The sequence below is a fragment of the Engystomops pustulosus genome, chromosome 5 (genome assembly GCF_040894005.1).
Source record: "Engystomops pustulosus chromosome 5, aEngPut4.maternal, whole genome shotgun sequence".
Taxonomy (NCBI): domain Eukaryota; kingdom Metazoa; phylum Chordata; class Amphibia; order Anura; family Leptodactylidae; genus Engystomops; species Engystomops pustulosus.
In genome coordinates, this window is record NC_092415.1 from 176,724,040 (window position 1) to 176,739,672 (window position 15,633).

At 47.7% G+C, this 15,633-nt stretch overlaps 1 protein-coding gene across 3 annotated transcripts in view; it reads right to left on the minus strand.

Annotated features, from left to right (window-relative positions):
* PRKAG2 (protein kinase AMP-activated non-catalytic subunit gamma 2) overlaps positions 1–15,633 on the minus strand; it is a 187,671-nt gene that overhangs the window by 124,563 nt on the left and 47,475 nt on the right. Inside the window, exon 1 of one of the 3 annotated variants that reach the window (XM_072153902.1) lies at positions 256–274. The exons of the other annotated variants lie outside the window; for them this stretch is intronic. The gene's annotated coding sequence lies outside the window, so the exon portion shown is untranslated. Of the gene's footprint in view, positions 1–255; positions 275–15,633 lie in introns of those variants that run through there. 3 annotated transcript variants of the gene reach the window in all.

A 15,633-nucleotide genomic window follows, 5' to 3' on the forward strand; every position in this document is an offset into this window, starting at 1 on the left:
TCACTCGTTATGAGCTTTGGATCAAGACTTTTGTGCATAACCAGCAAGATCTCAATGAAGAAATATATAAGGTCCCTACACCGATTCTGGTCAATGTAGTCATCTACAACAATCCGTCACTCCTCATAACCAGCAAGATCTTAACCAGAGGGATCTATAAGGTCATGCCAACTACAATGCCTCTGATTACCAACTATGCAGAAATTGTTGCAAATCCTATACCAGCTATTGCATTAAAATATATCACGGACTTACAGATCTGAGATATCCTGACGGTAGCTGGAAATGTCTATAGGTAGCAATGAGTGAATAATATCACTGTATTCCTGGGCTCCCACTTGCATTATTGTGCCTGCAGCAGATGGGGATCAATGCAGCATGTGTTTCCTAGTTCCCTTCACAGTGTAAAGTAAGAGGGAAGTGGACGGCTCAGGTATCTTTGTATACTACAGGCAGTCGGCCCCAACCACCCACCCCTGTGCCAAAAATGTATCAGGGCTACTGGAAGATCCTGTTACATTAACACAGCAAGCTGTCACATTAACTCTTACTAAGAAAGTGGCCAATTGCTAGAAGACATCTGTAAGAGCCATTCCAGCCAGTTCAATCTCCATACCCCTATTTAAAGGTATATAACATCACTTATCTTAGTACCTGCTTCATAGTAACAGCTGATGGTTCTGGAGGGACACGGCCCGGTCATACAGCTTCTATGTGAGTTCTTTCTCTGCTTTTACAGTGTGTTTAGTGTGAACATATGCTCGCACTGAGCTTATAGGTAAGACTGTCATCATACCCCCACTCACTTCTGTTATCAGTAAACACTTGAAAGACAAGGAGGCCAACTAGGTGGAGCTACTATCCATAGCTACTATCCAAGAGTCAAAGCAAGACAATTATGCCAAGTTAGTTCATTATAGTCTAATGCAGTAGATTTGTTGTTGATTTTTTCGACTTTAACATACATCTAAAAAAAGTCAGATATAATGGAATAGATTTAGAGTTGCAAATATTTCTGCAATAAATCTCTTGCATGTGGATTTACATTACCAATCGCCCACAGATCTCCAACGTAGGCCCCATTCACACGACCGTATGGGGGACGTACATGTCCTATCATTACCTATGTTATGGCCGTGCCCAATGGATTGCTATGAAGAGGGGAGGGGTCACCCCTCATCCTCTCTATCTCGGCTAGCGTATGTCCGGCCATATCTGTGTGGGCAGACGTCAGTACTGCAGCTACTGTACCGCAGGCTGAGTGAAAGGTATTGTGCCACCAGGATAAGGGAAAAGTGATCACTGGGGATTGTGTATACTGTAAAGCACAAATGCTTTAAATGCAAAAAAGTGCAAATGAGATAATTGTTAAAGGATATTGATCAAAATTAGAGAACACCTGCATGTTACTGCTGCTAACTTCCTTAATTATCTAACAAACCCTTTTAACTGGCACCTAACTTTCTAGTTCTCACTGACTAGAATAGTGTGCCGTTCCAAAGTGACTGAAACCCTCAGGCAGCAGGTACCAAATGATAGACAAAGGGGTGATCCCACAGCCACAGCAAGAGAAGTTGGTTGTTCCAAGTCTGTGATTTCTACAATATTGATATCTGTGATATCAATATCACAGATATCTGTGATATCTATAGAACATCAAAAACTCATTTAAGTCCCCCAAGAAGGCTGGTCACCCTCGAAAGACAAATTCAAGAGAGGACATGATAATGCGGACAGTGGCGTAACAAGGAGAGGCAAGGCCCCATATCAGACTTCTGAATGGGGCCACCCTTACCCCTTAAAAAAATATACATATTCACATGCTCACAAATATGAGTTACAGTTGCACGGTATACACAATATATATATGCAACACCCTCGCCGATGCAAGGCAGAGGGATTGTTGCGAATACGTCCCACCATGTAGCTTGCAGCCTGTGTAGGGTCTGATCAGCCCCACAGCATGTCACTACATAACAACTACATAACACAGATGAGCACTGCAGCGGTAGAGTCTGCCTGGTAAGGCAGGAGTTAATTGTTTTATGTGATGCAATTCCAGCAACCAATCACATGTGTTAAATCTTGTATCTGTGAGCTGAGATGTAATTGGAGGAGTAGCCACCACCTGACCAGTGGGAGTAACAAAACCCCTGGTCAGGAAACTTCTAGAAGTCAGTCTTAGGCTAGAGCTGACACAGCTCAGTACAGCTAAGCAAGTCAGTGCAGCCAGCACACCAGACAAGAGCAGGAGAGCTCAGCTCCCTGGCTAAAGAGTGTAGTGAGTTAGTCAGAGAGAGAGGAAAGGGGTATCATCCTACCTTCAAGGGTGATATCTGAAGCAACCCAGGACAAGCTGAAGCATCCTTCAAGGACACAGCTATCTCCCAGCCTGCCATTTGCATCCAGGCTGATGATACATCCGGTGGCTCCCTCCAACTGCATCTCCAGCATTCTACCATTCTGTCAAGGCACGTTGCTACTATTCCTGTCGGTTCCAATAAAGAACTGTAAGTTATTTTTTTTCAATGTCTGCCTCCGTCTGGTCCCTGCTTCTATGGCTGTCCCCATCACGGGCACCCTGTCCACCACACAGAGACTCATACTCTTGACACCAAAGGGTTGCCCCAGGGAGAACCACTATAGCAGCCTCTCCCTCATCATTTCTTGCCAACACCACCCTGCTGGAGACCTGCCAGGCTGTAGGACAGCCCTCCGGTTCCCCATACCAAGCACCGTGCCACTAGCGTGCCTAGGCCGCAACCGCCAGCCACTCAGGTACTGCAGGCCCCGGCTGTCTCCAGTCCCCAAGAAAAGGCTAGGCCCCGGTGGGGGATGTTGCATATATATAGAGTATAATGCAATATATATACACATCATACATTGTGTAGACATACAATATATACACATCACAGATACAGCATATATACATCACATATATGTTATATACATATTGGGGCACATTTACTAAGTTCGAATTTGAATGCATAAAAAGTGCGTCCCTCGGACTAGAACGGGATATGCGCCCATTCACTAATTGTGTCGCACGCGTGATAAATGTGGCGCATGAGTTGCGCCACAAAATTTTGGCATAAAAAGTGCACAGCGAGGCTAATTGCACAGCTGGTATCTATCATGGCTGGGCGTCCAGAGCAGTCCACAGCAGCACCAGATGCTCCCAGTGCCATTTTTATGGAGCTACTCCGGCAGCAGTGTCCCCAGGTGTATGACTATGCCATCCGCGGAGCACGGGAGATGGAGGCGGAGAATCGTCAAGCCCCCCCAACATCTGTGGCCCCAGCATCCGCTGCTCCGTCCTCTGCTCCGTCCGCTGCTCCTGGGGATCACAGACCACCAGCTGCCGGGGATATGGATACTGGGGGCTCTGGTGCTGAAGATGAGGAGGAGCCTGGCCGGGCAAAGAAGGCACGTTTCACGGAACGTGAAACGAAAATATTGGTTGAGGAGGTATTGTTACATTTTTTTTACTTTTTTTTACTGTTGGTGTCCTGTTCGACTCTTTACCCACCGTTGCAGAGGGCGCGTTCACACGTTGCGTTTTGACCTGCGTTTTCATTGCGTTTGAAACGCATATACAACAGCTGAGGAGAGGTGATTTGCCTAATTTCAACACTGTTAACGCATGCGTTAACAAAACGCATCGTAAACGCGATGTTAACGCACGCGTTAACAAAGCGTTAACGCATGCGTTTTGTTAACGCATGCGTTAACATTGCGTTTACAAACGTAAACGGTAATGTAATTAGGCAAATTACCTCACATCAGCTGTTGTATATGCGTTCCAAACGCAATGAAAACGCAACCAAAACGCAACGTGTGAACGCGCCCAGAGTGTTTTTAATGAATGTTTTTTTTTCCCTTTAAGTGGTGCTTGTGTATGGAACATAGCTGCAGACCCATCCCTTTAATTTGTGCTTGTGGATGGAACATAGCTGCAGACCCATCCCTTTAAGTGGGGCTTGTGTATGGAACATAGCTGCAGACCCATCCCTTTAAGTTGGGCTTGTGTATGGAACATAGCTGCAGACCCATCCCTTTAACTGGGGCTTGTGAATGGAACATACCTGCAGACCTATCCCTTTAAGTGGGGCTTCTTGCTTTTCAAAAGCAACATTCTCCAAGTAGGATCCTAAGCAAAAGAAAAATGCCCTGACTTTCACCTCCTTCAGCCCGGTGTATCTGAGTGCACGTCTTGCGACACAATTCGGTTTTTAAATTCAGGGGCTTGTCCGAATAATTCGGGTTGCTCGAAAACCACACCCCCTATTTGTGGCGCACGGAAGCTGGTGCGCGCGCGACAAAATTCAAACCCGTGCGCCACAATCCCGGGGCAATTTAGGGGAAAACGGCGCAAATCGGAAATATTCGGGGAACACATCGGGAAAACGCGAATCGGGCCCTTAGTAAATGTGCCCCATTATGTTGTACAATGTATATGTATATAATGGTGTCCATTCTTTTGTCAGGTTGGATGATGGGGCCCCCTGACACTGTGGGCCCCATAGCAGCTGCTATGGCTTCTACCACTGTAGTTACGCCCCTGAATGCGAAGAATCTCCATGAGTAATTGTTTCAACACTGCATCTGGAATTCGTCGCAAGTTCAGCATTGAACAGGGTAAGGATCTGCCTCATGTCACAGTCTCACAACATTTAAGAGAATTTGGACTGAAATCCCACTCTGAAGTGACCAAACCTATCATTAGCAGAAAAAAAATCAAAAAGGTAGACTCACCTTTGCTGAGGAGCATGTTGTGTGGACAGATGAGAAGTTCATTTGAAAGCAAATTTAATTTATTTGGAACTGATGGGAAACATTGGGGCAAATTTATCAAGCTGTCTGAAAGTCAGAATATTCCTAGTTACCCATGGCAACCAACCAATCAGCTCCCCTTTAAAATATTCTTGAGCACAGGTAAAATGAAAGCTGAGCTGTCAGCTGCCATGGGCAATTAGAAATATTCTGACTTTCAGACAGCGTGATAAATCTGCCCCAGTATGTTTGTCAACAAACTGGGGAAAAACCAAACCCAAAGTTTGTAACGGAGTCAGTGAAAGCTGGCGGAGAAAATGCCATGGTTTGGAGAATGTTTTCTGCAGCAGGAGTTGGACCTTTCATGCAGCTACATGGCAGAGTAGATACAAGTGTGTATCAGAACCTTCTTCAACAACAAGTGGTTCCTTCCTTGAGTTCTTCATTCAATTTTCTTCCACCAACATTGTCCCCAGTCACACAGCAAAAAAGGTAAAGAAGTTCACAGAAAACATTGAAACAATAAAATGACCAGCCCAAAGCTGATCTTAACCCAATAGAAAACATCTGAGAAATCCTTGGTGACAATGTTATGGCCAAGAAACCCACCAAAGTCACAGAACTATGGAAGAGACTGGAAAAAGATTGGACCAAAATCCCAGCAGATCGGTGAGAGAGACTAATGAAGTCCTGTGGCTGCAGATGTGCTGAGGTAATTCACAGCAAAGACCTGTGCACTCCCTACTGATTGGTGACTGGTGGGACCTTCAGAAAATTTAGTTATAATCTTTCTCAGTGCTGTTCTCTAATTATGATCCTTATGTTTTGTTTTTTTTAAATAAAGTTTTTATGTTGAATCAGTTTATTGAGACAGTTCAACAAACGATAAACAATAACAAAAAACAGAAAAACAAAACAGGTAAGAACATAAGAAAGTTATCCACGCAGGGATAACAACAGTATGATTTACAATATCAATACATACTATGGAGGGGTACTAGACAATTTGTTTGTTATTTAAGGTATGGTGATATTTCTCAAAATTACACAGATATAAACAATACCAGTCTTGAGAAACCGCTAGGCCAGCGATGGCGAACCTATGGCACGCGTGCCAGAGAGGGCACGCAGAGCCCTCACTGCTGGCACGCGCCCCATCCTCCTAACCACTGCCAGGTGCGGACAACCACTGTCCACACCTGGTTGTCATGGCTGCTAGCAGTATCGGAGCTGCGCTCCGATACTGCTAGCAGCCATGACAGAGCAGGGTGCTGACACTTCCTGCTCTGTCACTCCAATCACAGCAGCGCACAAGACGGTAAGCGTCCCAGCGCTGGCAGCGAAATGATGTCATTACGCTGCCAGCGCTGGGCACCTTACTCAGTGTGCGCTGCAGTGATCAGCCGGAGGAACGCCGAGTCTGAGGTGAATTTTTTTTTTTTTAACTCAGCGCATCCACGGGGCATAGATCAGCAGGAGGCTGATTTCCTGCCCGCTCCCGCCCCTCCCCTCCCCTAAGCAACCGGCCCGAAACTCACTGCGCCGCTACCACAAGCCCCCGCGCCCGAAACCCAGCCCGCTATCGCACCCCTACCCCCCCGCCCAAACTCCGCCCACTACTGCAATTTGCCTGCCCGAACTCCGGCCGCTCTCACTACCCCCCCCCCCCTCAATTCCAGTCACTGCCCTGCATCACCCCCTCCCCTGGAACTCATAACCCCATTGCCCCGAACTCCAGATGTTGCATTACCCCCCCCGGCCCTAACTCTGGCCGCCCACCCTCTGCCCATCTACCCTACTGACCCCCCCGGAACAACAGACACCTGAACTTCTGCCCGCCAGCAAGGCCGCCACCTTGGACAACTAAAGAGTAAGTAACATGTATTTCTATGTATGTATTTATGTATATGCATATTATATTATATATTTATATGCGCATTTATATATTTATATCTGTGTGAGGGCTTATTTTTTGCGTAACATATTTTACTTCTCATTTATTATTCCATGTCGTGTACTGGGAAGCTGGATATTAATACTTTCACTGTGCGCTCCAAATCATTTGTCTCCTTTATTCTTTGGTTCGGTAAACTCACAGTGATACCAGATTTGTAGGTTTTATTGTGTTTTAATACTTTTTCAATAATTAAAACAGTGTACAAAAAAGAAAATAGTTTCGCCATCTTGTGACGCTGATAACTTTAGTGTACGGAGCTGGGGAGGGGTGGTTTTTTGCTTAATGAGCCGTTGTTTTCATTGCTACCATTTTGAGGACTGCGTAACCTTTTGATAACTTTTTATTACTCTTTTATGTGATGTAAAATGGTGTAAAAGTGGCTTTTCAGTGTGTATAGGACTGCTGGAATCCGAGCTCAGACAGTCCTGTGTAAATTGATTCTAAACTAAACCGTCAGTTTTCAGGTTAAATTGCCGTACTGGCACTTTGCGATAAGTAATTAGGTTTTGGGTTGCAGTTTGGGCACTCGGTCTCTAAAAGGTTCGCCATCACTGCGCTAGGCTCTTATGGATGGGCCCCGTGTCGGACCCAAAATCCCTAGCGGTCCAGGTGATATTAGCTTCTGCGTCTGAAGAGGCATAATATGACGACGGCAATAACTAGTGCATATTTGAGCAATCACCCGATTATTCCCAGCTAACTGCTAGCGCCTCCTTTCTATGAGTTATAAAAATAACGGACAAATATCAACAGGAGAGAGTAGGAGGGCAGGGAAGGGAATAGCAGGGGGGAGGGAGAGAGAGAGGGGCTCCCCTTAAAGGGAAAGGGAAACCATTGCAGATTTAGATGCTTGGGCAACATGTGGTGGAGGACATGAATGGGTGAGTATATAGATAAAGGCGAACAGTGGCTTAGCATCCTATCCCCCCATGAGGTCGCTAAAGGCTTTAGTTTCCTTGAAATCCAGCCACGACTGCCACACGTGAAAGTACCTTTCATAAGCATCCGGTGTCACCGCGGCCAGCTCCTCCATGCGGGACAGCGCCAACATCTCTTGGGCCCATTCCGCCATGGACGGGCAGACCGCCGATCGCCAGTGTCTGGGAATTACCGCTCGTGCTGCTATCAAGCAGAACCTCAGAATGTTCTTCTTTTGGAGGCTAATGGAACCTGGGAGCATCGACAGCAACGCTATCTCTGGGGAAGTTGTCACTTGTTTACCTGTTATTTGTTGGTACGTGGCAAATACCTGATCCCAGAACCGCTTGAGGGCATCACAAGTCCACCAGATGTGCAGCATGTCCCCCTTCTCCTTTCCACAGCGCCAACATAAATCTGAGACAGAGGGAAAAGCCAAGTGTAGTACTGTCGGCACCCGGTACCACCTAGACACAATCTTGTAGCCCTTCTCTTGGGCAGCACAAGCAGATGATAACTTATGAGTGAAGAGGAATGAGCGTTGCCAATCCTCCTCAGATGGGGCATTACCTAGGTCGCGCTCCCAACCTTTGACAAAGGAGAGCTCTGACGAGTCCGGGCCTCGGGATAGGAGAGAGTATATTTCAGAAATCACATGGGATGGGGCCGTATTGGACCGGAATAGTCTCTCAAACTCAGTCAGAGATTCCCCGTACGCTGCCGCGGATCCCGCCTTATTTATGAAAGACCGGAGTTGCGAATACTCAAACCACGATGGGTTAGTCACTTCAGGACGAGGATAGAAATCCTCTAGGTTTGGTAAAGGGGAGCCCTGTAGGATATCATGTAATCTGGGGTCTTCGAGTACCCCCCACCCCAAAAAGGACAATTTTGACATCCCTGGAGGGAAACCGGGATTGCGAAATATTGGTGTGAGGGGGCTAAACTGTCGGGACAAAGTTCCTTTTGAAATCAACGATCTCCATATTCGCAGGGCGTCTTTCAGGAGGGTAGCCTGGGGGGGAATAGAAGGGATAGACTCTGAAGAAATCCACGGGAGGAGCTTAAGCAGTACTGGAGAATAGGCTTGTTCTAAAGATACCCATTGCTTGGTTGTGGTGTGAAAATGCCAGTCTACAAGTCTCGTGAGTATGGAGGCTTGGTGGTACAATTTTAAATCAGGCAGGCCGGCTCCCCCCCTGGATTTGGGGCGAGTCAGAACCCTCCAGCCCACTCTAGGTCGACTAGAACCCCATATAAACCGTAGCATGGCTGAGGGCAATGATCGAAAGAATGTGGCTGGGAGGCTGATGGGCACCCCTTGGAAGATGTACAAAAACCGAGGGAGGATGTCCATTTTAAGGACGTTAATCCTACCAAACCACGATAAGCGTTTCCGGTCGTATCGCTGTAGGTCCCCCAAGGTGCGTTCCAACAGGGGTGTGTAGTTGAGGCTATACAGTTTGGACGAGTCAGTGGGAACTGAGATGCCTAGGTATCGGATCGATGTCTCCTGCCATTGGAACGGGAAGTTATCTGTTATGTGCTGTACTTCTGACTGTGGGAGGGAGATGTTTAAAGCTTCCGATTTGGTGTAGTTGATTTTAAAGTTACTGAGTACACTGTACCTCTTAAATTCCTGGATAAGGGACGGAAATGAGATCCTTGGCTGCGATACGTATAGTAATAGGACATCAGCGTACAATGCTGCTTTGCAGTGACGGGAGCCCATGCGGATACCATGGATATTAGCGTTGTTTCTAATGGCAACAGCCAAATGCTCCATTACTATAACGTATAGCAAAGGGGACAGAGGGCACCCCTGTCTAGTCCCATTTTTAATTGTAAAAGAAGAGGATAAATTGCCGTTAACCCTAACTTTCGCAGTGGGGCTGGAGTATAGAGCAAGAATTTTCCCCAAAAAGCTTGGACCCATCCCTATTTGTCTCAGCGCTGCCTCCATAAAACCCCAGCTAACCCGGTCAAAGGCCTTTTCTGCATCGATCGACAATAGACATGCTGGGACCTGTCCTGCCTTAGCCTGAGACATCAGTAGGAAGGTCTTAATCAGATTGTCTCTGGCCTCCCTACCCTGGACAAATCCCACCTGGTCAGTGTGAATGACTGAGGGTAAGTGAGGGGCCAATCTCTCTGCCAAAACTTTGGCGAACAGCTTCACGTCCACGTTGATCAGAGAAATGGGACGGTAGCTGACTGGAAGAGACGGGTCCTTCCCTGGCTTAGGCAATACGCTAATATGAGCCTCTAAGGCCCGGTCCGAGAATCCAGAGTCCGCAGAGACAGCGCTAAAAACCTTGGCCAATAAGGGGGACAGGAGCTCCCTAAATTGCTTGTAGAAGGCTGGAGTAAAGCCGTCTGGGCCTGGGCTCTTCCCAGTAGGGGTGTTTTTGATAACTACCGAAACTTCTGTAAGCTCAATCTCCTGCTCCAGCCCAGAAATCACCTCTCCAGACAAGGGCGGTAGGCTAGTTTCTGAGATGTAAGACTCTATTTGAGCTTCATGTGAAGGAGCGGACCTAGGTGTGTCAGGGCCTTTTAGGGCGTACAGGGAAGAGTAGTACGAAGAGAAGCTATCGCACATTTCAGATGGTTGGTAAACCTCTGTCCCCCCCGGGCCCTTAATCTTGGGTATGTAGGAGGTGAGAGACCGGGGGTGTAGTAAGCGGGACAAGGGGCGGCCGCACTTGTCTGCATGGTCGTATAAGTAACTTTGAAATCTTGCCCTCTGATGGAGGTACTTTTGGTCTAGAAGGGATCTCAGAGATTCCCTAGCTAATGTCAATTCTGCTAGGACCTCATGGGATAGGGTAGATTTATGACGCGTTTCGAGGCTCTGAATTCTAGAGGTAAGTGACTCTATCCGGGCTAAATTCTCTCTTTTAAGACGAGTCCCATGGCGGATGAAGATATTTCTCAGGGAGTATTTGAGGTGTTCCCACTGCTGCGGCAAGGGGGCCTGATTGTTTGTGGTTTGTGCTTGGATGCTAGTATTGATGTGTTCCCGGATGTCTGCTGTGCAAAGGGAGTCCCTCAAAAGATTATCATTCAATCGCCATGTCCACGGAGAACGGGAATTTAGAGGTAATGTCAAGGACAGGAATACTGGGGCATGGTCAGAGAATAGTATGTTCCCTATTTCTGCCTCAGGGGCCCAGGACAAAGCATTATGACTTATGAGAAAGAAATCAATCCGGCTATAAGAGCCATGTGCCGGTGAAAAGTATGAGTAGTCCCTGTCCTGAGGGTGTAGGATGCGCCATACATCCAGTAAGTGGAGGGCCTGTATGTCACGTTTAAGGGACCGCATTTGGTTCTGTGGAAGATAGTTTCGACCCCCTGAAGTATCAATCAAGGGGTCTAGTGGGAAGTTAAAGTCACCCCCTATGACTAAGTGACCTTCGGCAAATTCTGAGAGCGCTGCCAAGAGTTTCTTACATGCTGAAACAGGGTTATGATTAGGTAGGTACCAGTTGGCGAGAGTCAACACTTGTCCCATAATTTTTACCTTCAAAAAGACGTATCGACCAGAGTCACCCGTCTGAGAGGCGATCACTTCGTGAACTAGCGACCTGTGGAGGGCTATCGATACTCCCTTGGACTTTGCCTCAGGGTTGGCACTGTGGAACCAATGTGGGAAATTCTGATCACGGATGTTCGGCACGCTGGTGGACTTGAAATGCGTTTCCTGTAAAAACAGAATGTTAGCCCGGTGTTTGTGCATATCATACAGAATTTGTGAGCGTTTTTGAGGAACATTCAGTCCTCTGGCATTAAAGGAGCATAATTTCAAGGTATCCATCTGGGAATCTATTGGAGTCGTGGTGATGGGAATGCAGGAGTCCCCCTAGCCTGCTAGTATAGAAGGCCAGAAGAAAGTGTACAGGGGAGGGAAGTGTGTCAAAAGAAGGGGAGGGGGAGGAGAGAGAACAGAAAACACAAATATACACAATAAACAAACAAAGAAACACAAAAATTGCGTTGGGGAAGTAACAGCTACTATACCGCAGACAGACCAGCTGGCCACGGATTCCCCTGTGGGTAGTAAACTAACTGTAGAGGACACCGCCGTCCCCTGCCGCAACCAAATCTTACACAAGAATAGAAATATCGACATCTGAACGTATCCAGCATTAAGGGGTGTGGGTGAAGGAGATTGGGATTTGGGGTTAGGTAGAGCTACTGAGCAGAGGGTCTTGATAACTATAACGGCTCTAGGCAGCGAGGCTCGCCCAACTCAATTCAACCTGGCTTGATACCTACTGTTAACTGTGACACAATATGAGCCCAAGTTGTAGATATTTAACATAGACCCTGCAACTCATCTAACACTCAGGACATTAACTTAGTGCTTGTGTCAAGACCTATGACGTATATGTGACTCAGTTCAATGGCTGAGGCGCATGGTCGCGACCCCGACGGGCCCTGCCTCGTCCAGGGCCACGATGTGCTCTACGCCCGGGCAGCCCCCCCAATGGAGGAAGGTTACCGGGTCGCCCCGGTAAAGGCAAGCCGGGCCAATCTGTGATTGCCGGAGCCGGAAAATCCAGCGCCGCAGCAAAAGCAGGGACATCTCTGGGATGGCACACCACATATCTTTGATCTGCTCGTCTTATCTGCAGGTCGAAACGGAAAACCCCACGTGTATGGTATGTCTCTTTGACAGAGTTCATCCAGCAAAGGTTTAAATGCTCTTCTTTTGAGCAGGGTCAGCCGTGATAGATCAGGTAACAACTGAAGGTGAGCCCCTTGATAGATAATGTCGCCAGCTAGACGTGCTTTAGACATGATAGCGTCTTTAAGTTGGAACCGATGCACCCTGCATATCACATCTCTAGGCTGGTCACCCGCTGGGGGGCGGGCCTGTAGTGAACGGTGGGCTCGGTCTAGCTCCAGGGGTGTATCTGCCGGGACTTCCAGTAAGGAGTTAAATAATTGTCGCAGAGTATCGTGAAGCGAAGGAGTTTCCACAGTCTCTGGGAGGCCCCGCACTCTAATGTTATTGCGGCGACCTCTGTTCTCAGCATCATCTAACTGATCCGCGAGATATTGCAGTTGAAAGGTATGGGTGGATATAGCCTCATCATGGGAGTTTAGACGTTCTGTAAGCGTATTGTTGACTTCCTCTGTCAATGAGACCCTAGCTCCCAATTGTTGGACCTCTTCCCGCACCATATTTAGCTCTGCTGTATAAGATTGCTCCAATCTGGCTACATAGCTTTCCATATCATCTCTAGTGGGTATAGTACGGAGGTGTGAGCTTAGGGCACGTAATTCAGCTAAGGCACCAAACTCCTGGGACCATATGTTCTGCTGTGTGGTAGAAGGCCCCTCTGGGGAGAAAGCTGCGGCCATTACGCTGTGCCCTGTGGAGGGTACAGGGAGCTGATTCGGGTCCTGCGAGGGGTGAGGAGAAGGTGCTGGGCTATGGGCTGAGGGTGTCCCTGGCCAGTCATCCCCCATTTCAGACCATAAGGCCGGGGAATGAGGAGCGGAGGGTATGTCTCCTCTGGGGCACGGCTGCCATCCGGCGGTCTCCCTCTCTACCACTCCAAAATGGCCTCGCTGCTGGCTCTCTACCTCTGCGGCCCAGGAAGGGCCCGGTGTAGAAGATGGGGAGATCTGTGGGGCACTGCATGACCTCATTGCTGGTGGGTTGACAGGCTGAGCTGTATCCATAGCATTGGGTACCTGGAAGTCATTACTCTGCTGAGGCAGAGGACCACGGTGGACAGACGCCTCTGTCAGAGGAGGGGTGCTGCTTCCCGGTGGCAGGTGCGTGACAGGAGCCCCAGGTGGCCGTTCTTCTTCATGGCTCCCATGCTGCTCCGCTGCAGGCTCTGAATTCGCTGCCCGATCGGCTGCCCGCTCCAACCGCGCCACGGAGCAGATCATTCCACTCCGCGGCTGTGCGGGGAGAGGATCGCCGCGGGGGGATTCAGCCGCGGGGTCCGCCATCTTGGCCACGTGCTCCGTCAGTGCTGGAGCGCCGGCTTCTTCTCCCTGCTCCCCTCCGCTCGTGCCAGCAGCTGGTATCTGCGGCTGTGCTGCGCAGGAGGCACCCGGGGTCTCCGCTGTATGAGACTCCCTCTCCGCGTCTCCTGATCCACGTGCAGAGCCCGCCGCCATGTCAGGGTTCCGAGTGGATGCCGCTGCCGTCACTATGCCGTTGAGGTACCTGCTTATTCCTCTAGCTGAGGTCCGTCCGAGATGTACTGAAGGGGTTCGGGTACCCCCTTTTCTCTTTGCACCCATGTGTGATGAGAAGGGATCGCTGGATACGCGTTTATGCTGGTCACAAGCAGGGTGAAGGCAGGAGCAGGCTTAGTGTGCAGCCATCTTCCTCAGCAGCCAGGACACGCCCCCTAAATAAAGTTTTTATGTTGATAAACTTTGGTTATTGTATAAAACACAATTCTAGTAGTATGGTGCACCCCTTACCAAAATCAATCAAATGTTAATCAATGGAGGTTACATTATTTTTGAAAAAATCAAGTGGCCCCATACACTGGGGCACATTTACTTACCCGGTCCAGTCGCAATTCCCGATCCGGACTGTCCGATGAGGATGAACTCCGGCGCGATTAGCCAAGATCGTGCGCCCGATATCCTGTATGTGTCGCTTCCCCGCTCAGGTCCGCCGGAGTTCACCTTCTTCTTCCCGGTGCATGTGAGTGCATGTCTTGCGACACAAATTGAATTTAAAATCCCCGATTTGTGTTGCATGAAAGTTGGCGTGATTGCACTAAAATCGTGTGCACCAAAAACCCCTGTTAAATGCCGCTCAAATTGGAAATAGTTAGGAAACCCAACGGAAATACGGTGCGCGGACCCTTAGAAAATGTGCACCATTGTTCTCTAATTTTGATCTCCAGTGCATTGTGGGTTCCAGTCAGACAAATTACTCTACTAAAGTAATTGAATTTCTAAGAAATGTACTTGTGATGGGATTTAACTTTGGTATCATTTACATTAATAGTAAACAGAGACCACAAGATCTTCCTGAAGAGCGCTGAGTAACAATCAGTGAAATGACTTCTGCTAGCAAGGTCTGTTAGTGAAAACAATACACTTTTACTTTTCTTACAGCAACACAGGACAGGACCTGTAGCTTGTATATACTGTACACACAGGCAGCCCTACAGTGCTTACATGTTTTTTTCATACAGGTGAGATCTCAGTTATCTAAGATATTAATGTAAGACATGTTGATTGGGAGAAATTCTCAAGACGTGTCGATTTTTGAAATCCTGATTCTTGATGGAATGATCATTTATGGCAAATTCCATACAAGAAACAAGGGAATCCTGTTCTGTAGGTGGGAGTAAGGCGCAAACAAGCTACTCTACCTTGACCGAGCTAGTGAGCAAAATCATTGCTCTTATTGGCCAGCTGGTGTCTGCTCTGTAAGCAGCATCTAATAGAGCAGGAGGAGCTGTGCCGCTTCCTATATTTTCTTAAGAAAAGAGATTCAGTGTAACTTGTTTTGTAGTCATTGAAATTCCTTCTTGTTCAATGAATAGTAGACCTGTAAGATTATTGACAGCGCTACTGTGATAGACACTGCATGTAGTTGTCAATCTTTAAAGCGGTATTCTCATTTAAGCAAATTATACAATTTGTGAATATATTCTCTGTATCAACTGCTTATGGTTTTCCAGATCTCTGCTTGCTGTCAAACTTTAGGGAGATTAATTAGAAGTGTCTGAGAGCAGAACGGTTCTAGTTGCCCATGACAACCAATCAGAACTCGGCTTTCATTTTCCTAAAGCTGTTTATAAAAAATATAGCTCAGCTCTGATTGGTATCCATAGGCAACTAGATATGCCTGACTTTGAGGGAGATTTTTAATGTCGGCCGGCTCCTTCATGAATGAGGTCGACTACAACAGCAGAGGATACGAGGATCCAACCTCTTATTTGGTAGAGGTCGGATCGGTTAAAACCAACTTTCCAAACATAAATTTT